Source organism: Schistocerca americana, chromosome 4, assembly GCF_021461395.2.
Source record: "Schistocerca americana isolate TAMUIC-IGC-003095 chromosome 4, iqSchAmer2.1, whole genome shotgun sequence".
Lineage (NCBI taxonomy): Eukaryota > Metazoa > Arthropoda > Insecta > Orthoptera > Acrididae > Schistocerca > Schistocerca americana.
The window spans coordinates 701,375,127-701,401,952 of NC_060122.1; positions in this window are offsets into that span (position 1 = coordinate 701,375,127).

Below are 26,826 nucleotides of genomic sequence, written 5' to 3' on the forward strand. Positions count from 1 at the left end.
AAAAATATTTAAGGGCAATCTGTTGTTTTATCTTGAGTACACTTGCACAAGAATATTAGCTTATATATGTATGTATTACGTACAACCAGAAATGGGGAAAATTGCGAGGCTGGAAATTTGGACAGCATGGCCTTTGTGCAGGTGATGTTCCAACGAACGGTAGAGTGTCAGAGAATCTTAAAGATGGCTACCTCACAGATCTTTTAGATTCGAAAATAACTCACAGCCAAATATTTGTGCAAATCTGAATACATCTGCGATCCTAGAAAAATTAGGCACATTTAGTGACACAAGAATATTTCAATATCTTGAAAGCTATAGAAGTTAGTATCTCACTGCGAATAAACATTTACACCATGACCCTCTGAATTAACAACTTTTAATCGTTCTATCCGATTTTAACAGACGATATCTCAGATGATAGCAATGCACTATAGTCATCATTCCTGAAGGCTACGTATCTATATCTCTTTTATTTATTAATTTACGACGTCTTTTATACCTCTTTCATTCTGTAAATGTTATTTTATCTTGAGTACACTTACGCAAGAATATTAGCTTATTTATGTATGAACTAATTATTACTTATATTTATCGTAAATGATCAGAGTGTAGCCAAACGTTCATGACATTTCTTTGTTTGAATATTGTTGTAATACATTTGTTTAGTCCGAGAAATGGTCATCTTGAATCAAATCATATCTGGAGAGCTTAAGGGCGATATATTATTGGTGAGAGAAGCATACAGTAATTGAACACTACGGGAGTCAAGTGGAGACTAGGACTTTTCGAGTGAAGAGCTGAAGGGAGTGAGTCTTGTTACTTTCACATGAGTTCTGGATGCAGGCAGACCTGCCTGTGCTAATGAGTTCGACTGTTGACGGCCGCTACCGTACTTTAACTTCTGAACGGACTTCATATTTCGAGAGGTCTGAATGTGTTCCATTATAGGACTCCAACTTTTTCCGTTTGTGTTACTGAGTATGAGTTTCTACTGGTCGTCTCACGAGTTTTAATTTGTAAATCATCATGCCGAACTCTGAACTATTTTGAGCTGGGGCATGTTTATATATTGTGATTACAATGGTCTTAGTTTTCGTGTATTTTTGATGAATATTTAGTTTGGAGATTTTCTACCATTTACATAACGCTCTCAGCATAAATTCACTGCATTCGATGAGGGTACTTTCTCTCTATATTTCAACTGAATATCGTAGGATCACTTCCCTTTTATCAAAAAAATGGTTCAAATGGCTCTGAGCACTATGGGACTCAACTGCTGTGGTCATAAGTCCCCTAGAACTTAGAACTACTTAAACCTAACTAACCTAAGGACAGCACACAACACCCAGCCATCACGAGGCAGAGAAAATCCCTGACCCCGCCGGGAATCGAACCCGGGAACCCGGGCGTGGGAAGCGAGAACGCTACCACACGACCACGAGATGCGGGCTCCCTTTTATCTCTTGAATAAATCTTATTCGACATACTTCTGTGTCGTCTACGTCAATTACAAACATTAGAATAAAAAACTTGTTATTAAATTGTTCATTTAACTTTTATTTCTATATTTCTGTGTATTTTATTAACTTGCAATTCTAGCCAAAGCATAGACTATTTGACTGCAGGATCACAGTTTCTGGTTATTATTTGCAGTGAATTGGATGCTGGGCAAGGAAGCAGACGCACGCAGCTCGACCCTCTGCCTACATCGAGCTATTCCTTTTCAACAGAGCTTTTCAACTATCTAAAGCATGAGGGTTGACAGTAAGTAATGCACCGCACTTTTCTTTCTCAGCCTAAAACAACGCTACGAGTGCGAAACGTTACGTGCGTACTATTTGAAGCCGCCTGAGTGAGCGCGCTAAGTTTCCGTCCCTTCCGACAGATAGCGTAGCTACAGCACAGTTTCAAAATGGCGTCTATGGGTGATGTACGTTGCAAGCAACGTGCCGTCATTGAATTTCTCATTGCAGAGAAGGAAACTGTGGGGAATATTTACAAACGCTTGTGCAAAGTCAGTGGAGCATCTGCTGTCGACAGAAGTACAGTTAGTCGCTGGGCACGGACGGCGAGCTCATCAGAGGGCGGTTCGGCGGAGCTCCACGATTTGCAGCGGTCGGGGAGACCATCAACGGCTCTCACATCTGACACGTTGCAGCGAGCTGATCTCATTCACGAGGACAGACACGTTACGACTCGGCAGTTCGCCCTGCTTCTGTCAATCAGCAAAGGGTGCGTAGATGCAATTATCCGCACTCTCGGATATTCAAAAGAGTGTGCAAGATGGGTCCCGCGGTGTCTTAAGGTGGATCACAAATCGCACAGAATAAGTATTTGTCTTGATTTGTTGCAACGTTTTGAAGCTAAGGGGGAGGCCTTCTTGTCCCGGGTTGTGACAGGTGATAAAACCTGGGTTCACCATTTTGAGACCGGAAAAAAAAGACAGTCGATGGAATATCGCCATTCCCACTCCCCACAGAAAAAAAAATTCAAAGCAACTGCTTCCGCCGGTAAGGTCGTGATCACCGTATTAGGGGACTCCGAAGGTGTGATTCACATTGCTGTGATGCCGAGAGGTGGTACCATTAATTCAGAAGCATATGTCAACACATTAACAAATCTAAAGACGCGCTTCCGGCGACTTCGGCGCCACAGCAACCCAGGAGATGTTTTGGTGCAACACTATAACGCTCGGCAGCACACAAGTCTGAGGATTGTTGAACACATCGTACGACCTAGCCCCCTCGGACTTCCACTTGTTTGGGCCATTAAAGGAGATCATTAGTGGAAGACATTTTGAGGACGAAGGGGAGGTGATTCACACGGTGAAGCACTGGATCCGCCACCGGGTCAAGGATTGATACCGACAGGACATACACGCCCTTGTGTCGTGCTGGAGCAAGGCCATAGAATGGGATGGAAATTACGTGGAAATATGGTGTGTAGATAAAACACCTTTCTTGGGTGTGTGTAATTCTTATAATATTCAATAAAGAATTGTTGAGTGAGCAACTCTCGTACGAGTAACCACAGGTAAAGAGGCAAACCATTGGTCATATGCACTGCTATTAGGAAGAATAACTACTTAGCAAAAACCCGAAGATACTGTCGCAACACCCAACGATAACCATATTCTCATTCAACTCTGTTTCAGAGGCATGATTATTTGTTTTTTCTTTTTCAACTAATATTTTCGATTTCAGGATTTTTCTAATTGAAAACTGCACGAAAGGAGGGGGTTAAGCCCTAAATTTTCCGAAAATGAGTTAATAGCGTCATTTTGTAGTTCATCAGACTTCCTTTCAGTTGTGTCAAGTTAGCTGAATGTAGTGTGTTTTTTCTCACTGTTATAGCCACATAAAAATGCAGTATACACTGAAAAAAAGGGTCAAGTCCATCAAAAACATGGACACAAAGAGTGAAGTCCTGCAGGTTTTTTTATTTGTTAGCAAGGAAGTTTTATTGTTGACATTGTTAAATGCAGTGTCATTTTTTTCTTTTGTAATGTCGAAGTTTGAGAGCAGACTTGAGATTAACTTTTCTGTTTTGTGACGTGGTGGAATTGAATTTTGTGCACGAAATAGGAGAGTATTGCAACTGCAAGAAAAATTGCACTGATATGATAACTGATGCAGAAAAGTCTGAACTCATATCCAACTTCGATTTGTTGAAGGACTGTAATTAGCAAAGTTGTTACCTGACAGGACTGACCGCTACTGATAATATTCAACACTAAAGGCCTCACAGAGATGGGACAGTAGCTACTGTGTGTGATTATACATTTCATTATAACTATAACAGAATTGACTGTTTGTCAAAAGGCCTTTATATCGCTTCAGGGGATTTCAAAGAAAACATTAGAAATTATTGGGAATTCCTTAAAAAATGAAGTGTGCAGTTGACAAACGAGCGAAACACAGACACCAAGCTCATAAACCTTCAACAGAAACAGAGCAAAACATATGCAATCAAATCATGCCATTTAAAGGGAGGTCCAGCCATTACAACATCTACATCTACATCTACATCTACATCTATACTCCGCGAGCCACCTTACGGTGTGTGGCGGAGGGTACTTATTGTACCACTATCTGATCCCCCCTTCCCTGTTCCATTCACGAATTGTGCGTGGGAAGAACGACTGCTTGTAAGTCTCCGTATTTGCTCTAATTTCTCGGATCTTTTCGTTGTGATCATTACGCGAGATATATGTGGGCGGTAGTAATATGTTGCCCATCTCTTCCCGGAATGTGCTCTCTCGTAATTTCGATAATAAACCTCTCCGTATTGCGTAACGCCTTTCTTGAAGTGTCCGCCACTGGAGCTTGTTCAGCAACTCCGTAACGCTCTCGCGCTGGCTAAATGTCCCCATGACGAATCGCGCTGCTTTTCGCTGGATCATGTCTATCTCTTCTATTAATCCAACCTGTAATATGTAATACAACATAAATAAAACACAAAAATTCTATAAAACACAGAAACTCTATTTTCCTGAAGTGCTAAGTATTAAGAAGATGTTTTAGATGTTTCAAGAAACACATCCTGCCTGTTCGGTATCATATGAAACCTATTTACATTTAATACAGAATTTAAGAGACGCAACAGCTGGGAAGGAAAGGTCAGACGTTCAAAATAATATTAAGAGAGAGAGAGGAGACTGAATACGAACTACACCGCCGAAAAGCTGATGCATAAAAAACAGTCTCGACCGAGAAGCAGGAAGTTTACAAACATTGAATCGATACATACTTATTTCCAACGGAATCTTCCACATCCAAACATCAGCACCAATATTGCCCATTGTAAGCGCCGGCTTTTCCTATACCTATTTAACATCGACTCTCAGGCGATAATGCAGTACTTTATGCTCAGCCAATAGAGAGGAAAGGATAAAAAACTACTTTCTTTCCACAATCATTATGTCATTATATTTCTGGACCCAGTGGTTAAAAATTTGGAAATCTTCTGTGACTCACAGTGATCAAAACAAAAAGTACATCCTATCCAGACCCATATACTATCTCATATATCATGCAAAACATTTTGAATCTATTAGTGTAACATTCTCAGTTAGGGGATATTCGTATCTGAAAAGCAACAAGGACTCAGACGTAAAACAAAAGTTGAACTTCCGAAGGACTGGATGGACATAGTTACAGACGCGTGTGTGAAACCCATTTCTTTCGGCAGTGCTGGAGTTGATGGCTCAATAATACTTGGGTGGACTGATTACTTGCAACCAAGATACCGACAAAAGAACTATTAATGAGATTAAATTACATGTATGCGTGGTGTCTGTTCTTCCAGGCATGTCCGAAAGAACAAAGCCCATGTAGAAACCGCAGATGTAATACACTGTATGTAAATCGAAGATGGGTAGCGGAAGAAATGAAAAGCAAACGGAGGGTATCACTGCTGTCAGCTGCATCGGGACATTACGCGGAATCAGCGGCGACGAGTAAAAACGTGTACCAGACCGGAATTCGAACCCGCAATCCCCTGCTTAATAGGATGGTGGGTTAACCACTGGTCTATCCGGGACACAGTGATATCTCCATTGTGCGAACTATCTCGGGACGCCTCACGACTGATCCACATTCCCATCGATCGTCACCTATACGCAGTCCCTGTTCATGTCCTTCATATTCGTTCTCTGAGATTCCCGCAGGATATAGGACGATTTGAGCATTCGCACCGAAGAAGGCGGATCCATTGCCCGGCTAGGCCAGGCAGATTATATGAATGCGTGGTATCTGTTCTTTCGAACATATCCAGACGCTAACTGAAGTCCTCGCGGTGGTGGAATGTCATTAAGGAATACGTAGCCTGGAAAACTGGTAAGCTGCGACTGTGGCCGACTAGCCTCGTAAAATGCTTACGAGAAACCGCACTCACTGTCATTGTATTTCACTGGTATTTCATCCACTGATCTGTTTCGGTGGATACTGAGCACGTCCGCAAACAGCGATATTTATCGTAAGGTTGCCATGACACTCGGTATTCGGTCTCTTTCTCTGATATTCTGATGATGGGGCGTGTCCGAAACGAGTGACTAATAAAGTTTTAACAACTCGAATTTTGTTAGTAGTCGTTTTTTGTCTTAGAGTGCATAATTACACTCCTGGAAATGGAAAAAAGAACACATTGACACCGGTGTGTCAGACCCACCATACTTGCTCCGGACACTGCGAGAGGGCTGTACAAGCAATGATGACACGCACGGCACAGCGGACACACCAGGAACCGCGATGTTGGCCGTCGAATGGCGCTAGCTGCGCAGCATTTGTGCACCGAAGCCGTCAGTGTTAGCCAGTTTGCCGTGGCATACGGAGCTCCATCGCAGTCTTTAACACTGGTAGCATGCCGCGACAGCGTGGACGTGAACCGTATGTGCAGTTGACGGACTTTGAGCGAGGGCGTATAGTGGGCATGCGGGAGGCCGGGTGGACGTACCGCCGAATTGCTCAACACGTGGGGCGTGAGGTCTCCACAGTACATCGATGTTGTCGCCAGTGGTCGGCGGAAGGTGCACGTGCCCGTCGACCTGGGACCGCACCGCAGCGACGCACGGATGCACGCCAAGACCGTAGGATCCTACGCAGTGCCGTAGGGGACCGCACCGCCACTTCCCAGCAAATTAGGGACACTGTTGCTCCTGGGGTATCGGCGAGGACCATTCGCAACCGTCTCCATGAAGCTGGGCTACGGTCCCGCACACCGTTAGGCCGTCTTCCGCTCACGCCCCAACATCGTGCAGCACGCCTCCAGTGGTGTCGCGACAGGCGTGAATGGAGGGACGAATGGAGACGTACCGTCTTCAGCGATGAGAGTCGCTTCTGCCTTGGTGCCAATGATGGTCGTATGCGTGTTTGGCGCCGTGCAGGTGAGCGCCACAATCAGGACTGCATACGACCGAGGCACACAGGGCCAACACCCGGCATCATGGTGTGGGGAGCGATATCCTACACTGGCCGTACGCCACTGGTGATCGTCGAGGGGACACTGAATAGTGCACGGTACATCCAAACCGTCATCGAACCCATCGTTCTACCATTCCTAGACCGGCAAGGGAACTTGCTGTTCCAACAGGACAATGCACGTCCGCATGTATCCCGTGCCACCCAACGTGCTCTAGAAGGTGTAAGTCAACTACCCTGGCCAGCAAGATCTCCGGATCGGTCCCCCATTGAGGATGTTTGGGACTGGATGAAGCGTCGTCTCACGCGTTCTGCACGTCCAGCACGAACGCTGGTCCAACTGAGGCGCCAGGTGGAAATAGCATGGCAAGCCGTTCCACAGGACTACATCCAGCATCTCTACGATCGTCTCCATGGGAGAATAGCAGCCTGCATTGCTGCGAAAGGTGGATATACACTGTACTAGTGCCGACATTGTGCATGCTCTGTTGCCTGTGTCTATGTGCCTGTGGTTCTGTCAGTGTGATCATGTGATGTATCTGACCCCAGGAATGTGTCAATAAAGTTTCCCCTTCCTGGGACAATGAATTCACAGTGTTCTTATTTCAATTTCCAGGAGTGTATATTAAAATCGACACCTCTTTGTCAGTATAAAACAGACATACTCATATTGTTTGATGGCGCTTAATTCTTCGACTCTAGCGTAATATACACAAGGCTGGTTTGGAACAACGGTGTTAAGTTGAGATTTTGAAGATTACGTGGACCAGCTATAATTACTTAGTGACGAGAGCTTCGTATCAACCCAGTATTGAAAAAAATGTGGGGTCAGTGACATTACATTTTAGTCTCCGTTACAATGAGGATAACGTTTATTTCAGGAAACAAAAGATAATAAACTGATTCGATATCCATGTGTTATTTATACGACAAAGAGTAGCTATACCTATCAGATGGCACCAGATTTTCCTTCCTTCTGTGCAATGGAGAAAACATACGACCTTGCGTGCACAGCCTAGAACTTATGAATATTAATACAAGGTTGTTAATGCTACTGGGAGAGCAGACGAAGGTTTTAGCGTTGGATGAAAGTGAAAAGTGACTTATAAAACGGCAATGAAACGTTGCCAACTACTGGCGCTATAAATTATTCAACACGCCGCGTCCCGTGACGTTAATATACGATCTGATGCGTGACGTGATACATCCCGCCGACGGTTAAGCCTCTGGTTCGGTTCCAGGAGCGATAAATTAGCGGATGCGACCCGCAGAGGAGGGCCAAACTTAAATACCGCCGTCACGACACACAAAGAGCAGATTACGTCCATAACAAGGGAGTGGCCAGGGCCAGTATTTTTGCGATTCATTACTCGAGTGTGTTTTATGTGCTGAACTGAGCACCCAGACCCACGAAACGGTAGCACGAGCGGATTTGTGTCAGTGCTGACTTGCTACAAGAAATGCTCGTGTAGGACACTGCAATAATTTTGTTGTAAGTGACAAAGAGAAAAATTCTAAAAGATAATACGAACGCGTGGGATAGAAAGCAAATTCTCAATAAATCACGGTGCTGTGTATCGTTGTAAATCACACTAAATGTTTCAAGACGAACGTTGGATTCGGAAGGAGATTTTAATATGAATAGTTTCCACTAAAGCATTTATGTAGTGTCCAATGTCCCATGAAGATATCAGAAAGCTAGGCGTAACATAAAACTGAAAAAACGATCGAGAGGACATAACTCACGTTTATGCTAATCATTGATTCAATAACTGTCTTAATATCCGAGTTACTAAATTAAATGCTCAGTCCTCAGCCACCAATTGCAATGCACTTTGCTGCTGTCACCACAACAGCACATTAAAATTGCGTGCTGGCTGGAGCCTCGATGTCTAGAAACTTCAAGTCTGATAACAGGAGAAGAAGTACTGGCAGAAGTTAAGCTGTGAGGGTGGATGCTGAGTCGTATGTCGACAGTTCAGTTAGTATAGGTCCTGGGTTCGAGTCCCAGTCCAGCATACAGTTTCAATCTGCCAAGGAGTTTCAAAATGGTGCATACTTCGTGTGAAATATACCCTACATTCTGAACCACAGCAGTAAGTTACTACATTTGTACTCCACAAGCCATATTACAGTATATGGCGGAGGGTACTTTTGTGTACCAGTTCCAGCCCTATACAGTTCACGGGAAGAATGATTGCTGGTAAGCTTCAGTGTGGATTCGGATCTCTCTGATTTTATCTTCATGGTACTTTCAAGAGATGTACGTAGCTTTCGTGCTTTTATTGCTTTTTACTTTGTATATTATGTCACGATAACTTATAAATATGTAATATTCAGTTAACGGTTTCGGCAACAAGTTGTCATTTTCAGATAGGATTAACCTACAAAAATGAATCGCCAACGTACATAAGTCACAATTATTCGCTTTGAACATCATGTACTGTAAAATAATGAATGTACGTCACATCATTATATGATGAAAAAAGACTTCCTTTTGCTAGTAATATATTGGTTACAGGAGAGAGGGCTTTAAGGAAATTGGGAGGGGAAAGACCATAGGCAAAATGGGGCGGCTAACGGCGCTCTCTATATCTGTTAATGGTTGTTGTAAGCCATCTTTAAAATTACCATGTTAAAAGCACAGGAAAGAGTGTAAATAACTAAATTTTTAGAATTTAAAAAATGTTTTCAATAAGTTTTTTCAAATACCTTCTAAAAAATACGAATTCTTTACAAAAACTTGATGCATACGCTAGTGACTGTCATATCCTTAACATCATAAAACCTTTTTTCGTGTAACAATACTTTGGGGACAAATCCTATAAAAACGTGCACAATTTTCAGTGGACAATGCCATGCTATCGGTATATAAAACGCTGCTAATTCTACATATTTCAAGTATTTTATCCAACATTACTTATTCTCATAGTGGCTGATTTTTCTCTGTTTTTATTTGCGTTCATCTGACTACAAGGAATAAATTTTAACAATTTTCCAGCTTTCTTTTCGTTTTATTTAGTATTTCATGTTACGACTCCATTACGGTTTTATATCAGCCTAAAGAGGGGGCACGATCGTGCATGTAGACAGGCACGCTCTCATGCATCATATTTGTCTACATTTTAACATATTCATGGTCAACTACTCTCAGTGTTGCCATTGCCAGAAAGTGCCTACGTGCCTGAAGAAGATTGCTTACGAAGAGAATTTATTCTATACAGGGTGTTACAAAAAGGTACGGCCAAACTTTCAGGAAACATTCCTCACACACAAATAAAGAAAAGATGTTATGTGGACATGTGTCCGGAAACGCTTAATTTCCATGTTAGAGCTCATTTTAGTTTCGTCGTCCACCTACGCTCAATTGAGCACGTTATCATGATTTCATACGGGATACTCTACCTGTGCTGCTAGGACATGTGCCTTTACAAGTAAGACACAACATGTGGTTCATGCACGATGGAGCTCCTGCACATTTCAGTCGAAGTGTTCGTACGCTTCTCAACAACAGATTCGGTCACCGATGGATTGGTAGAGGCGGACCAATTCCATGGCCTTCACGCTCTCCTGACCTCAAATCTCTTGACTTTCATTTATGGGGGCATTTGAAAGCTCTTGTCCACGCAACCCCGGTACCAAATGTAGAGACTCTTCGTGCTCGTATTGTGGATGGCCGTGATACAATACGCCATTCTCCAGGGCTGCATCAGCGCATCAGGGATTCCATGCGACGGAGGGTGGATGCATGTATCCCCGCTAACGCAGGACATTTTGAACATTTCCTGTAACAAAGTGTTTGAAGTCACGCTGGTACGTTCTGTTGCTGTGTGTTTCCATTCCATGATTAATGTGATTTGAAGAGAAGTAATAAAATGAGCTCTAAGATGGAAGTAAGCGTTTACGGACACATGTCCACTTAACATATTTTCTTTCTTTGTGTGTGAGGAATGTTTCCTGAAAGTTTGGCCGTACCTTTTTGTAACATCCTGTATAAGCATTTAGTCAATATCCTACAAGGGCGCTGGTAGCCATGCTGTTGAGCAACCTGAAACCAGTATCACCCTCAAGAGAGAATTTATATTTTTGACTTCAGATGTAATGGATAAACACTGATTTTCATTCTGTACCAGGCCTGACTGTTGATTATGGCATACATACCTTACTGATACTAAATAAATTATTTCTATAGGGTACTCGTTCACACAATGTTAGTTACAAAATGTTAGGTGGCTACATGGAGTAGTGTGCTTTTCGGCAAAGGTTGCCGTGTTGACGACTGTGGAATAATATTAGCAAAAAATGTTCAGATGTGTGTGAAATCTTATGGGACTTAACTGCTAAGGTCATCAGTCCCTAAGCTTACACACTACTTAACCTAAATCATCCTAACGACAAACACACACACCCATGTCCGAGGGAGGACTCGAACCTCCGCCGAGACCAGCCGCACAGTCCATGACTGCAGCGCCTTTGACTGCTTGGCTAATCCCGCGCGGCCATATAATGTTAGCAGTAGCTACATATCGCACGCAATAGTACGATTAGTTATTTCGATGTTTACATATAGACAGGTTGTAGGAAAGTCCGCTGAATGCAACAGACCAACTTACCTCTGATTTATTGATTTACAAAAGGTTTCCGATAGGGTTAAGTTAAGGGAAGTTTTAAAACTGCTCTACAATCGGGGAATTCAGCCTTAATAAAAACAGCTGAAGGGAAAACTGGTTCCAGGTTAACTAGCTGCATACCAATTAATAATGGTATCAGACAAGTTGACTCTTTGAGCTCGCTACTTATTAATGTAGTCATGGACGAGGTGATAAAGCTGTTGGTTGGTAGTGGATATAGAATAGGGGATGAAGAAATAGATATCATTTGTTATGCTGACGATGCTGGCAAACACTGAAGATAGCCTGCAGTAACTTTTACATGTACTTAATGTGGCAGCCAAAAGCCTAAATCTGTACGATCACATCTATGGAATTAATTACATGCAAATTGGAAGTGGATGGAAAAATCATTCAACAGGTAATGAATGACATGTCCAGCAGTGGAAAAATTCGAAACAAGTGTTTAAATCATACTATTTGGTAAAACAAGCTAATAGGAAAAACAGTAAAAGCAAGAATAGTCAAAACACTAGTGAGACCAGTGAGAGCATACACAGCTGAGATATCACTGGAAAGCCAGAAAAAAAAATTGGAAATGAAAATTCTGCGAAGGATAATAGTGAAAACATTGAAGGATAGAGAGAGAAATAAAAGCTTTAGAAAGTGATGAAAATTGGACTCCATTAATGTGTGAGCACATAAGAGAAAGCTTGAATGGAACATACACATAGACAGGATGGATGGATGGAAGACAGTAAAATCATGAGAAATAAATCACTCTGGCCATTAAAATTGCTAATCCACGAAGATGACGTGCTACAGACGCGAAATTTAACCGACAGGAAGAAGATGCTGTGATATGCAAATTATTAGCTTTTCAGAGCATTCACACAACGTGCTGACATGAGGAAAGTTTCCAGCCGATTTCTCATACACAAACGGCAGTTGACCGGCGTTGCCTGCTGAAACGTTGTTGTGATGCCTCGTGTAAGGAGGAGAAATGCGTACCATCTCGTTTCCGGCTTTGATAAAGGTCGGATTGTAACATATCGCGATTGCGGTTTATCGTATCGCGACATTGCTGCATGCGTTGGTCTAGATCCAATGACTGTTATCAGAATATGGAATTGCTGGGTTCAGAAAGGGTAATACGGAACGCCGTGCTGGATGCCAACGGTCTCGTATCGCTAGCAGTCGAGATGACAGGCATCTTATCCGCATGGCTGTAACGGATCGTGCAGCCACGTCTCGATCCCTGAGTCAACAGATGGGGACGTTTGCAAGACGACAACCATCTGCACGAACAGTTCGACGACGTTTGCAGCACCATGTACTATCGGCTCGGAGACCATGGCTGCGGCTACCCTTGACGCTGCATCACAGACAGGAGCGCCTGCGATGGTGTACTCACTGACGAACCTGGGTGCACGAATGGCAAAACGTCATTTTTTCGGATGAATCCAGGTTCTATTTACAGCATCATGATGGTCGAATTCGTGTTTGGCGGCATCGCGGTGAAGGCACATTGGAAGCGTATATTCGTCATCGCCATACTGGCGTATCACCCGGCGTGATGGTATGGTGCGCCATTGGTTACACGTCTCGGTCACCTCTTGTTCGCATTGACGGCACTTTGAACAGTGGATTTTACATTTCAGATGTGTTGTGACCAGTGGCTCTACCCTTCATTCGATCCGTGCGAAACCGTACATTTCAGCAGGATAATGCACGACCGCATGTTGCAGGTCCTGCACTGGCCTTTCTGGATACAGAAAAAGTTCGACTGCTGCCCTGGCCAGCACATTCTCCAGATCTCTCACCAGTGGAAAACGTCTGGTCAATGGTGGCCGAGCAACTGGCTCGTCACAATACGCCAGTCACTACTCTCGATGAACTGTGGTATCGTGTTGAAGCTGCATGGGCAGCTGTACATGCACACGCCATCCAAGCTCCGTTTGACTCAATGCCCAGGTATATCAAGGCCGTTATTATAGCCAGAGGTGGTTGTTCTGGGTACTGATTTCTCAGGATCTATGCACCCAAATGACGTGAAAATGTAATGACATGTCTGTTCTAGTATAATATATTTGTCCAATTAACACCCGATTATAATCTGCGTTTCTTCTCGGTGTAGCAATTACAACCACAGTGTAGACTGAGGAGTACTGAAGGAAGCAGGCTTTAGCCTAAGAAGAAAGGAAGAAGAAGAAAAAGAAGATGAATAAATATTTCTAGGAATCGTATTGTATGACAGCCGGGTGTCTTACCCGTTCCTAAGCAAACTGGAGACTCTGCGGTATGGTTGCCAGATGTGTTGTTAGGATAGTGCTGTCCAGTGTCACAACTATTTGGTGACATTTCTGTCCTCGAGTAATACGGCAGCCCATAGGGCCGGTCGTGTTTGTTATGCTTTCATCCTGCACAGACCAACCCACGTACTGAAGTGCGAGGCATCAACAATGGACCGAGACAGGGACAAATTCGCGGCAAAGACGGCGAAGTACGAATAGAAGGGTCCGTTTTTTATTTGTGAGAAGGACCATCGACCGGTGGAATGCGTCGGGATGCTGCAAGGGGAGGGCAGGTCTCGGCCGAATCTCCCACGGCAGCCTTAAAAGAGCATCCTATCCTATCCTACACAAACAGGCACGGCGGCGCCGATATTGTTGCGCGCGCAGAGATCGGCATTCCTCGGCCTCTCGCGGGAGGCGGGAGGGCGGCGAGGCCGGGCCGCAGTCCCCCGACCCCCGCCGCCCCCGCTGCCCCGGGCGACCCGCACAGAGCTGCCCTCGGCCCGGGATGAGAGGAGAACACAGAGGCGGGCGCTTGCCGGGCTGACCGGGCCGACAAAAACCGTTTGGAGGAATGCAGCCGCGGCCGCGGCCGTGCATTGTGCGCCCGGGCCATAATAGCGGCGCGGGTCAAAAGTCACTCCCGGCTGTCACATCACAGGCCCCGACCCAGCGCGCCACAACAGGTACTCCCCCGCACCGCGGCCTGTCCACTACCTGCACAGCGGGACGCAGCCGCTAGCACCCTTCCAGGACAAGCGTGTCGTCGCATGTACCCACGTCCTCTTCCATTCTGGTAAATGTCTCGTGTCAGAAGTAAAACATTGGCAACCGAGACGATAGCTGAAGGAAACTTCACAAACCAAGATCGCTAAAGGAAGCATTTTATTGGGTGACCGGTTTCAACAGAGCTATGCCATCGTCATTGGATCTGCAAGAAAAAAAAAAAATATTCAAATGTATGTGAAATGTTATGGGACTTAACTGCTAAGGTCATCAGTCCCTAAACTTACACACTGCTTAACCTAAATTATCCGAAGGACAAACACACACACCCATGCCCAAGGGAGGACTCGACTAATTCCATAGGCTATGTGACGAGTCAATTAAAAAAAAAAAATGTTCAAATGTGTGTGAAATCTTATGGGACTTAACTGCTAAGGTCATCAGTCCCTGAACTTACACACTACTTAACCTAAATTATTCTAAACACATGCACCCATGCCCGAGGGAGGACTCGAACCTCCGCCGGGACCAGCCGCACAGTCCGTGACTGCAGCGCCCTAGTCCGCTCGGCTAACCCCGCGCGGCGATCTGCAAGAGAATGAACAGAAGTTCAGATCAAAATTTTACGCTCATGATACTACAACTTGATGAACTGCTTCGTCACACCCGAGCGGACTAAGACGCTGCAGTCATGGACTGTGTGGCTGGTCCCGGCGGAGGTTCGAGTCCTCCCTCGGGCATGGGTGTGTATGTTTGTCCTCAGGATAATTTAGGTTAAGTAGTGTGTAAGCTTAGGTACTGATGACCTTAGCAGTTAAGTCGCACAAGATTTCGCACACATTTGGACATTTTTTTTTGCCTCGTCACATAACCTATGGAATTATAACATACGTTATGCCTTAAAACTTTGTACATGGCATCCATCAGTGTGGCAAGCTGCTTCAGATTGCATATACTCTTCCCACTACATGAGGATCACTACACATCGGCATGTCGAATGTAAAAGTAATATGTGGGACTGCTATTCAGAAAATAAGAAACGATGCGTCGCGAAATGGAAACCACAGTGAAAATCTCAATTGTTTTATTTGCGACGGTTAGATACACCTTCCAGCTACTTCTCTACATCTCTGTCTGTCAATTGTGGAAATTCTTCCATATCAACACTCAAAAAACCGAAGTCACGGAATCCAGATACTCATAGCTCCAGTTATGCAAGTATCGATATACCTCACTGTCTATAGATACACTGCATAGGAGCCTGAATATGACATCAATTAGATGTCGAAACTGTTTTTCTAATTAAATAATTTCTGAAAACATACGGCTGTTCGGCGATCTTTCTTTGGTAAAAACTTCTCTACATAGTCACCTCTCCGACTTACGTATCTGTTGTGGCGTTGTATCAACTTTCCAATACCCATGTCGCCGAAGGCAGCCTGCTGTGCTTTCCGACAATTTTCTGCGCGGGACTACAGCTCATTGTCTGTGCCAAACTATTGTCTTCACAACCAGCAGTTCATTTGAACAGAGACGACAATCGAAGGAAGCCAAGTGATGAGTGGTCAAACATTTCCCATCGCAAACGCTGCAGGAACGTCCTCATTGCCCCTACAGTGTTCGGCCGAGAACTGTCATGAAGAAGGAAATGCATGACAATTAAGTTATGTGGGATTTCATGAAATCAGGAGAACTCTCTCAGCAGACACCCATACTTGGTGGAAGACACTACTGTTTTAGGCATCTTTACTCTCACTGTGCGCTCAGAACTAGAGATACGGCCCAGCATGTCTGTGCAAAGCCTCATCAGATTTTCACTGTGGCTTCCAATCCCGGACTGACCGTTCCTTACTCTCCATATAGCCCTTGTACAAACATAACTTTATTTGCATTTAATGCAATGCATGCGAGAGAAATATAGGAATTTTACATGTAATTAACATATGTACATTTGATAATACTGTAGGACAAAATACGCGTGACATACGTTAGGGAACAAGAATGAGGCTCCCAGTATGTTACTTGTAGAAAAGAATTTAGAAAGAAATTGTTCAAACAGGATGTCTGTATTCTTGTATACTCTGTCACTATAATTTACATCTGATATCTATACAGTCTCTTAAGATCGTGGTCAGGTTATTTAGTAGATAACTGTATTTGACAATAAACTGAAACATATACATATATCATATATGAAGAAAAGAAAAATGCAATTAGAATCGATAATACCTCCGGTCACCCACAGCGTCGATAATTGTTTGGTATTTGCGAGGCACGCTTGAAACCAAGTTTTCCGCGTATTCACGTGGAAGAGACCCACATACATCTAATTTTCGTTATCAGCTGTTTCAGAGTGAAGATCTTTTTTGCTTGCAACTTCTTTTTGATGTAAGACCACAATTCAACAGAACTAGCGTCAGGTGACTGAGTGCTGATACAGTATCTGCACCTTTCTCCTTTTTCCAGCCGCTGTAAGTCTGCTGCAGTGTTTCGGACCATTGTCCTCCTGCAGAATCCAGTCTTCATTTTTGCCGCTGAACCAACGTTTGGCAGTCGGCATCAAACGTATTTGATGAACACGACGCGTAAGCTGAACTCATGTCCCAGCTTGTGTATCTCAGTCAAGAACTCAAAGTTAGCTAATGCTTTATGAACATTACATGAAGGACAAAGGTTTCCTCTCTTGGGATTGAAAGAACTAAAGCGATCTGTGTGTAATGTCGATGCGCTCTTGCTTAACAGCCTCTAATTACAATTTTCTCATCATAATGGCTAGACAATATATTTTTTTGTTTTTTCAGAAAACAGTGCTGCACACACAATATTATAAGCAGATCGCCGTTGAAATAACAACTTTATATAATTTTAAGCGTGTAACTACGATATTCGTCTATATCCCTTACGACGCCGTATGTCTAGTTACTCAACGGAGATTTGAGTGGAACAGCGTTCAACATGAAATACCTAAGTAAATGAAATTAAAATGATATTGACTTGTACTTAGACTTCGTGCAGGAAATAAATCAAAGCAATACACCGAAATTTAGAGCAATTTTTATCAGTATGATGTTGAAAAGGAGCATACTGTCCTTTCTTACAGGATCTCAAAAATTGTTTAATACATTTTATATACCTAAATAAATATCCCAGGATTACAACGATTATTTTTCAAAATTTATTGAGTTATTATAAGTGTTCCTTTTGTCCTACGACAGCATTTAGTTCAAAACAAATATGCGATTGCTATCTTCACTTACATCTTATACGCAAATAACACCATGTACAATGGAGGGTGTTGCTGTTGAATTTAGAACACCTGTGTTTATCGCTTTACAGTAAACTTCCCATTATATGAATTTGTCGCTCGATGTCAAAGTGGACTTAACTGATACAAGTATTGCAATGCATAGGCGAGTATCGTGTGTAGAGGATGGAGAGAACGAATTACCGTCTGCCTGGTGCATTAAGTTTTCTTCAGTTGATGTTGACCGACTGCCTGGCGCATTAAGTTATCTTCAGTTATCGTACTCTGAAGGTCGCCAGCAGAAGGTCGCCAGCAGACTGACCATGCCAGGAATATACACTGACAGGTAACTATAAATATAAATAAATGTAATAGAATGTAGCGAGCGTAAAAAGACGAAAAATGATCCATTGTGGTTTACATTGTCTGCCTCCGTAGCTGACCGAACGAAGTGGCACAGTGGTTAGAACGCTGTACTCGTATCCTGGAGGAACACGATTCAAATTCGCGTCCGGCCTGCCTGATTTAGGTTTTCCAAGATTTCCCTAAGTCGCTTCAGCCAAATGCCGGGATAATTCCTTTGAAAGAGCACAGGCGACTTCCTCCCCCTCCTTCCCTAATCCGATGAGACTGACGTCCTCGCTGTTTAATCCCCTCTCACAAATCAACCAACCCACCTCCGTAACTGAGTGGCCAGCGCAGCTGGTTGCAGTGCATGGGGCCCGGGTTTGATTCCTGACACTGGCAGGGATTTTTCATTGGAGGGAGGACTGAAATGGGGTACACACATCCTCTTAACACCAGTTGCGGATATACCTGACCGAGTAGTAGCAGCTATAGGTCAAGAAAAATGCCGCCGGGAGAGCAATGTTGTGACCCCACGCCCCTTCATACAGCAACCAGTGACGTCATGACACGGGGGTCGCTCGGTACCGAAGGGTCTTCCAGGGCCTGTGCACGAAGTTTACTCATGGTTTTTCATCTACAGCGACATCTATGCTCCGAAAGCCATCATAAAGTACTGTATGTCTCATTGTCAAATTCCCCTCTCCTCCCTCTTTTTCCTATTCCAAACACGAATAGTGTGCAGGGAGAACGATTGTTGATAAGCATTCTTGTGAGCTCGTATCTCTCTAATTTTGACTTCATGGGGTCTTTTCACGAGAGATAGAGTATCTGATTAGAACTCTACGTAACGAGGAACTGACCACCAGATGTGTTGCAGTGGAGAAGCAGCAGGAGCAAAATGACTCAGTGACTTCGAACGTGGACTGCTAAATGCATGTCACTTGAGTATCAGTCCATTGGGGATGTTCAAACCCATTAAAAAGCTGCCCAAATCGACTCTTGGTGAATTGCGAAGGAATAACCTAATCTAAATGTGCTCGAAAATTATAAATTACCTCGAAGAAAACGGTGTATTGACACACAGTCAACATGGGTTTAGAAAACATCGTTCCTGTGAAACACAACTAGCTCTTTATTCACATGAAGTGTTGAGTGCTATTGACAAGGGATTTCAGGTCGATTCCGTATTTCTGTATTTCCGGAAGGTTTTTGACACTGTACCACACAAGCGGCTCGTTGAGAAATTGCTTGCTTATGCAATATCGTCTCCGTTATGTAACTGGATTTGTGATTTCCTGTCAGAGAGTAATTGACGAAAAGTCATCGAATAAAGCAGAAGTGATTTCTGGCGTTCCCCAAGGTAGTGTTATGAGCCCTTTGCTGTTCCTTATCTATATAAACGAGTCTCGAGACAAAATGAGCAGCCGTCTTCGGTTGTTTGCAGATGACGCTGTAGTTTATTGACTAATAAAGTCATCAGAAGATCAAAACAAACTGCGAAACGATTTAGAAAAGATATCTGAGTGGTGCGAAAATTGGCAGTTGACACTAAATAACGAAAAGTGTGAGGTCATCCACGTGAGTGCTAAAAGGAACTCGTTAAACTTCGGTTACACGATAAATCAGTCTAATCTAAAAGCCGTAAATTCAACTAAATACCTAGGTATTACAATTACGAACAACTTAAAGTGGAAGGAACACATAGAAAATGTTGTGGGGAAGGCTAACCAAAGGCTGCGTTTTATTGGCAGGACACTTAGAAAATGTAACAGACCTACTAAGGAGACTGCCTACACTACGCTTGTCCATCCTCTTTTAGAATACTGCTGCGCGGTGTGGGATCCTTACCAGATAGGACTGACGGAGTACATCGAAAAAGTTCAAAGAAAGGCAGCACATTTTGTATTATAGCGAAATATGGGAGAGAGTGTCACAGAAATGATACAGGATTTGGACTGGACATCATTAACAGAAAGGCGTTTTTCGTTGCGACGTGATCTTCTCACGAAATTCCAATCACCGACTTTCTCCTCCGAATGTGAAAATATTTTGTTGACACTGACGAATATTATATTTTGTGTATGTTTGTGTGATATAATGAATTACTCCTAGAATAACCAATCAACCAGTCAAGGAAACATTGTAACTGAGTCCTATATGAGGGGTATGTCGCTGAACACGATGTTTAAGAGATCAAATATTTAGAAATAACTTTTTGTGTTTATTCTACATTGGATGTCGATGAGTAGTTTATGTCCACCATTTTCGTGGTGTAATGGTTCAAAACAGACTCGTGGTTTTGGTAGGATCAGTACTTCCGTCTACTAAATGTTCCTGTCACAATTGATGTAAAAATACGATATTTTGACGTGCAGCAGCCCTTCAGAGCATTCAAGATTACGGCGTCTGGTCTGCAGCAGCTGTTGTGTTCGACTTCAAGCGACATAGAGTCGCTTAGGCGCTCTGCAACTTCTATGTACCTATTTTATTTGTTTGACAAACCCTGTTTTCAGGGCTATATTTTATATGATTAATGTAACTATGCGGATGTTTGCCTAAACGATAAGGACATATCACTTCATGTTATAATACTGCCGTCTTCTGAAGAAGATAGATTTATATCTATTGAAACCTAGGTAAAGATTACTTTATCCTTTGCAACTGGTCGGCTGTTCTTAGTCTGATTTACGTGGAACCGTTGCTGTAGCGCAGCTATGTTTAAAGTACTGTCATACGCAACGGTTAGGAGAGGTTGGCAACAGAGTGGTGCGGGAAATGACGTCGTAGGATAGCTGGACAGGAGCAGAAATGATTAGCGAACAAGTTAACCCAACGAACGAAAGATTACCTTAACTTGTATTTCCCTGTGCAACGAAGATGCATTACAAATATTGCAGCAAGAAACACAGTCCAGCCACCACAATGTCAACGTGGATGAGGCTACTAGACGGTGTCAGCGTAGCGTCCCTTAGCGGGCGCTGCCGCCGGCCATCCTTTATCGTGACGGCAGAGGGCGCTCGAAGTTCAGACCGCTGGTGGCGTGACTCGGCGGGCGTGCTTCACTGGCTCCACCGCATGCCGCGTAGTCGCTAACGGTGTTGGACGGAGACTTGCAATTCTGTTGCCAATGTAACGGCACCGGTGGTACGGTATTGACATGTGATACACCAGCAGCAATTAAACAACATACAGTATTATCATGTCCAGCGGCAAACCAGACCTTTCAAGTTGACGGCGTCTAGTCCGCAGCAACAATTTGGCCACGCGGTTTCAGGCGAATAGCGCTGCCCCTCCCACCGGAGGTCCGAGTCCTTCGGGCATGGGTGTGTGTTGTCCTTAGCGTAAGTTGGTTTAAGTAGTGTGTAAGTCTAGGGACCGATGACTTCAGCAGTTTGGTCCCTTAGGAATTCAGGCACACATAAAAAACGTAAGTCCATTTGCCTTGTTAAGAACGTCCTGTAATTCGAGTACCTGCAAGTATGACAGGAACCTCACTAGAATAGGTCTGACTAGGCGACTTGTCTCGGGAGGACGGAACACAGATCAATGTGCGGATATATGAAAGCACCGGAAAACTCCTGGAAAACTACTTGTTCACTAAGTCATGGCATCATCTGTCAGAAACGCTTCCTATGATTCACGGTCTACTATTCATACAGTAGTAACAAAATTACTTTCGGTTGGTGTTGTGAGAAGGAGAAGCATTGAAGATATAATGGAATGTTGCACAAAATACAAAGAAGGAGGTGATCCGATGTTTCTGAAAGAGAACGTACATTCTCAGAAATTGTTTCCTCAAATTGCGACCTACATTGGTTACCAGCAGACTTCCTCTCCCAGGAATTCCCTCTTTTCATATGTTGTTCTCGGACTTTTACGTACTTCTTGCTTTGTCCGTCATGGGTTGTTTTGCTTCCAAGATAGCAGAATCCTCAACTTCGTCTACTTCGTGACCACTTATTTTGATGCTAAACTTCTCGCCATTCTCATTCCTGCTACTTCTCATTACTTTCGTCTTTCTTCGATTAACTGTCCATATTCTCAACTCATTAGCTTGTTCATTCCATTCAACAGATCCTGTAATTCTTCTTTACTTTCACTGAGGACAGCAGAGTCATCAGGAAATCTTATCATTGATGTCCCTTCACCTTGAATTTTAATCTCACTCTTGAACCTTTCTTTTATTTTCGTCTTTGCGTCTTCGATGTGTAGATTGAATAGTTGGGGGCGAAGACTACATCCCGGTCTTACACCTTTTCAATCCGAGGTCTTCGTTCTTGCTCTTCCACTTTTATTGTTCCCTCTTGGTTGTTGTACACACTCGCATTGTATATAATCCATATTTCCCTAAAGCTTACTTCTAGTTCTCACAAATTTTATTTTGTACTATTTTACATTGTCGAACGCTTTTTCCAGGTTGATTTTCTATCAGTTTTGCTTCCATTTACCAAGAGCAACTTCAGAACTGCCTATCTGTTGTCTTTAACTTTCCTAAAGCCAAACTGTCACCCAATAGATGCTCAATTTACTTTTCCATTCTTCTCTGTATATTATACTTGTCACTAGCTTGGATGCATGCACTGTGAACCTTACTGTGCGATATTTCTCAGACTCATCTGTCCTTGCTATCTTTGGAATAGTGTGGGCGATATTTTCCTTAAGTCTGCTGATATGTCGGCTGTCTCATAAATTCTCGCACAACTCAAACATATATTAAACTGGTTTTAGTTGCTTTAACGTTTGAATTCGATGGTTTCTTTTTTTATGATACATATTCAGTCCTTTGAAAGTACAGGGTGTCTATAATTAAAGTTCCTGTTTCAAAACGCGTTAAAATCGAACCACTGCTCAGAAGGGCGTCTAATTTGAACAGCATATTATTGACACAGGGGGAAATGGCGTGGAATAAAAAAAATTAACGAAAATTTTACCAATATTTGGCGCTCTAAGTGTCAGGATATGGACACCAACAGATACGCGGCACAGAGATGTCCCTCAGTTGGCGTCTGAGACGCTCAGCACAACTTTCTCCATGAAGGATCGCTCGCTGCTGATAAAGCTCTTTTACGAGAACGGTAAAATGGAAATGAGCGTTTGGCGTCATTGGCCGGGAGGCCCCTTGCGGGGCAGGTCCGCCCGCCTTGGTGCAGGTCTTATTACATTCGACGGCACATAGGGCGACCTGCGCGCCGGATGGGGATGAAATGATGATGAAGACAACACAACACCCAGTCCCTGAGCGGAGAAAATCCGCGACCCAGCCGGGAATCGAACCCGGGCCCGTAGGACGGCAATCAGTCACTCTGACAACTCAGTTGTCGGGACGGACACAAGTATGGTAACTGTGCTCCAGCAGCTGAAGAAGTTACGGGCACTCAAGGGTATGGAAAAAGTCATTAGTCCGGTGTATGCTATGGGTATAGAGTCGAGCAGTGTTACGCAAACACGCAGTGCAGAGCGAATAGCCCGAAAGTTGGACACGCCTGCGATGAGGGAGCATAAAATCCTACGAAACATCTTGCATTGCTATCCATATAGAATCACCCACGTTCAGGAGTTGCTTCCTGCTGGATTGCCAGCAAGACAAATGTTCGCTGTGCAATATCTTGCTCGTATGGAGTGGCCATGGAACAGTCTGTGGACAGGCGAAGCCCATTTCCATCTTCAAGGATATGCCAAAACGCAGAATTGCGGGACATGACAACGACAAATCCGTACGTATATCAACCGGTACCACTTCGTTCTGCAAAAGTAAATGAGTGGTGCGAGTCGAAGGCATCGATTATCGTAGGGCCGCATTTTTTCGAGGGATGAGCCCTGCGATTTCTGTTCCCTGTACCATCACAGATAAACACCATGAAAGTCTTTTGAGCATCATCGTTATTCCGACCCGTCAACGGATTGGATGTGTGGGTAAATCACTTTTATGCAAGGTAGCACTCGTCCGCACATTGTGTAGCTATTGAAGCCGCTGCTGCGGAGGCATCAGCCGTTATTTCTCTTGCCTGGCCGACCAGTTCCATGTGACTTCTGGCTGTGGGATTATCTGAAAGATATTGTGTTCAGTGCTCAGGTTAGGAGCACAACTGAACTGATGGCACGCATTGCTCCACGCACTCTGAACGTAACACCGGGAACACTTTGCTCTGTTGTAGAACGTGCTGTTCATCAGTTTGATCTTGTGACAGAAAGCATATTGAACATGTCTCGCGCCAGTCTCACAATTAGAAACAGATATTAGTTTGACAACTTCTTATGCGGTTTTTCACTGCAGCACTATTAAAAACCGATGCCAGTTTGCTTTTTATGCGGTTTTTGGTCTCAGGACGATTAAAAATCGATTTTTTTCCATCCGATGTGGGACGAACTTGGGGTGGTGGATGGGCATACATAACTAACACTGCAACAACTGTTGACTGCCCAACTTGTGCAGTCGTGTACATTGGACAGTATGGTTGGGGTTATGTGCAACTCAAACCACAGCCGTCGCATTGCGATTCATCTGTTATTTGTAGCCGACCCCATTTAGGTTAACATGCTTACAGAGCGATGTATTGCTAAAATTTTCGATAATTTTCTTTCTTCCATGACGGTATGCCTTGCGTCAAGGATAAGCTGTTCAAATTTCGCTTCAGTGGTTCTCTTCGCACAGCGTTCCCAAACTGGTACTTCAATTGTGGACACATTGTGTGTCTTATTTAGTATACATTTTATAATGCTCTTATATCTTCCAATTGGCATGCTGTCAAACATATCCAAAATTTTAACTATAAAGAAAATTGTTTTCATCTTTCGAAGTCACATATAGAAGACTGCGCATCTAGGTCCAAAGTGGGAAGAAAAGCTGTATACGTCCTATACCATCTATGACAACGTATCTTACATACATTACATGCTATTCCTCAGGATTGGATCACATTTTATTTCACTTTTGTTATGAAGTGCACCTTGTAAAATAGAAGAGATACTATTTAAATTCTGTATTTGTAATTTGGGTTTTATTTTCCATTGCAGTTCATGAATATTCAGTCATAAGAATAAACTTTGTGATCATCACATCGAAAAGTAAATAAATTAAGATCACTTTCCGTAATTACTGTGCTTCTTCGAGCATATCCAGTCCTCTTCACCCATAGTTATTATAAAGGAAAACAGTTCGTAAGAACCCTCTGGTTCTTGTACTTACTGGGCAAGTTGCGGAGATCGGACAGCAGTATTAGTGGCCCTTTCCTCCTTCTTTCCTTAGTGCACTAAGTTTCAGTGGGTGCACTTTGCCGGCCTTGCTCGCCGATCGGTTCTAGGCACTACAATCTGGAACCGCGCGACCGCTACGGTCGCAGGTTCGAATCCTGCCTCGGGCATGGATATGTGTGATGTCCTTAGGTTAGTTAGGTTTAAGTAGATCTAAGTTCTAGGGAACTGATGACCTCAGAAGTTAAGTCCCATAGAGCTCAGGGCCATTTGAACCATTTGGGTGCACTTTACAGGACACCCCAACGTGCAGGAGGACCTAACTGATTATACCAGTTACCGTTTTATTTCCTTACTTTTTCCGAAATACTCGAAAAAAATGTACTTAACAGTAGTAGCACACACAAGTGGAAACAGTTTACTTAGTACATCACTGTTTGGATTCCAGAAGTGCTGCTCGACTGCGAATGCTATTTATTTAAACATTCATTTATGAAATAGCACAAGCCTTAAATAATAATACATAGCCAGTTGGTATTTTTTGTGATCTTTCCAAATGATTGTGTACATTTTAGTAAGTATCTTAGAAATACCCAAATTTTCCTGGTACTGATTGCTTTATGCACATCTGGTTTGAATCACAGTTAACAAACAGAATGGAAAAGATTGTGCTCAATAACTCAGATAATGTCAAGAAGATAGAAAATTTTAGTAACTGGGGAAAAAAGAAATCACAGAGAGAGTGCCCCAGGGTTCAATTTTGGGTCCACTCCTATTCCTTGTATATGTGAATGACTTTTCACTTATCATTAAACATGCAAAGTTGGTTCTTTTTGTAGTCGATATGTTCCCTTTAGAGAGAAAGCAGAGGAAGAGATGGTAAATTATGTTTTAGTAAAAATTATTAAACCTTCTCTGAAAACATACTTTCTTTAAATTTTGATAAAAAGTCACTACATTCAGTTCTGTACAACAAACAGTGTTTCCAGAGATTGATGTAGCATATGAGCAGAACTCAGTAAATAGGGTAGAATGCTCCAAATTTATAGGTGTACATATTGATGAGAACTTGAACTGGAAGAAGCATATTACTGAGCTTCTAAAAATAATCATGTTCAGCTACTATTATTCTTGGTATAATTGATAATCATGGAAACATAAGTATCAGCCTCCTAACGTATTTCGCGTATATCCATTCAATGATGTTTCACGGAATACTTGCATATACGCGAGCAGTAACAATAATATTTGATGCTCTGATGCTCACCCACAGACGTTATGTAGGTACCTATTCAAGGAAATAGGCATTTTAACTGCATCGTCACAATACATATACTAAATCGCCAAGGAAACTGGTATAGACATACGTATTCAAATACAGAGATACGTAAACAGGCAGCATACGGTGCATACAGAGATACGTAAACAGGCAGCATACGGCGCTGCGGTCGGCAACGCCTATATAAGACAGCAAGTGTCTGGAGCAGTTGTTA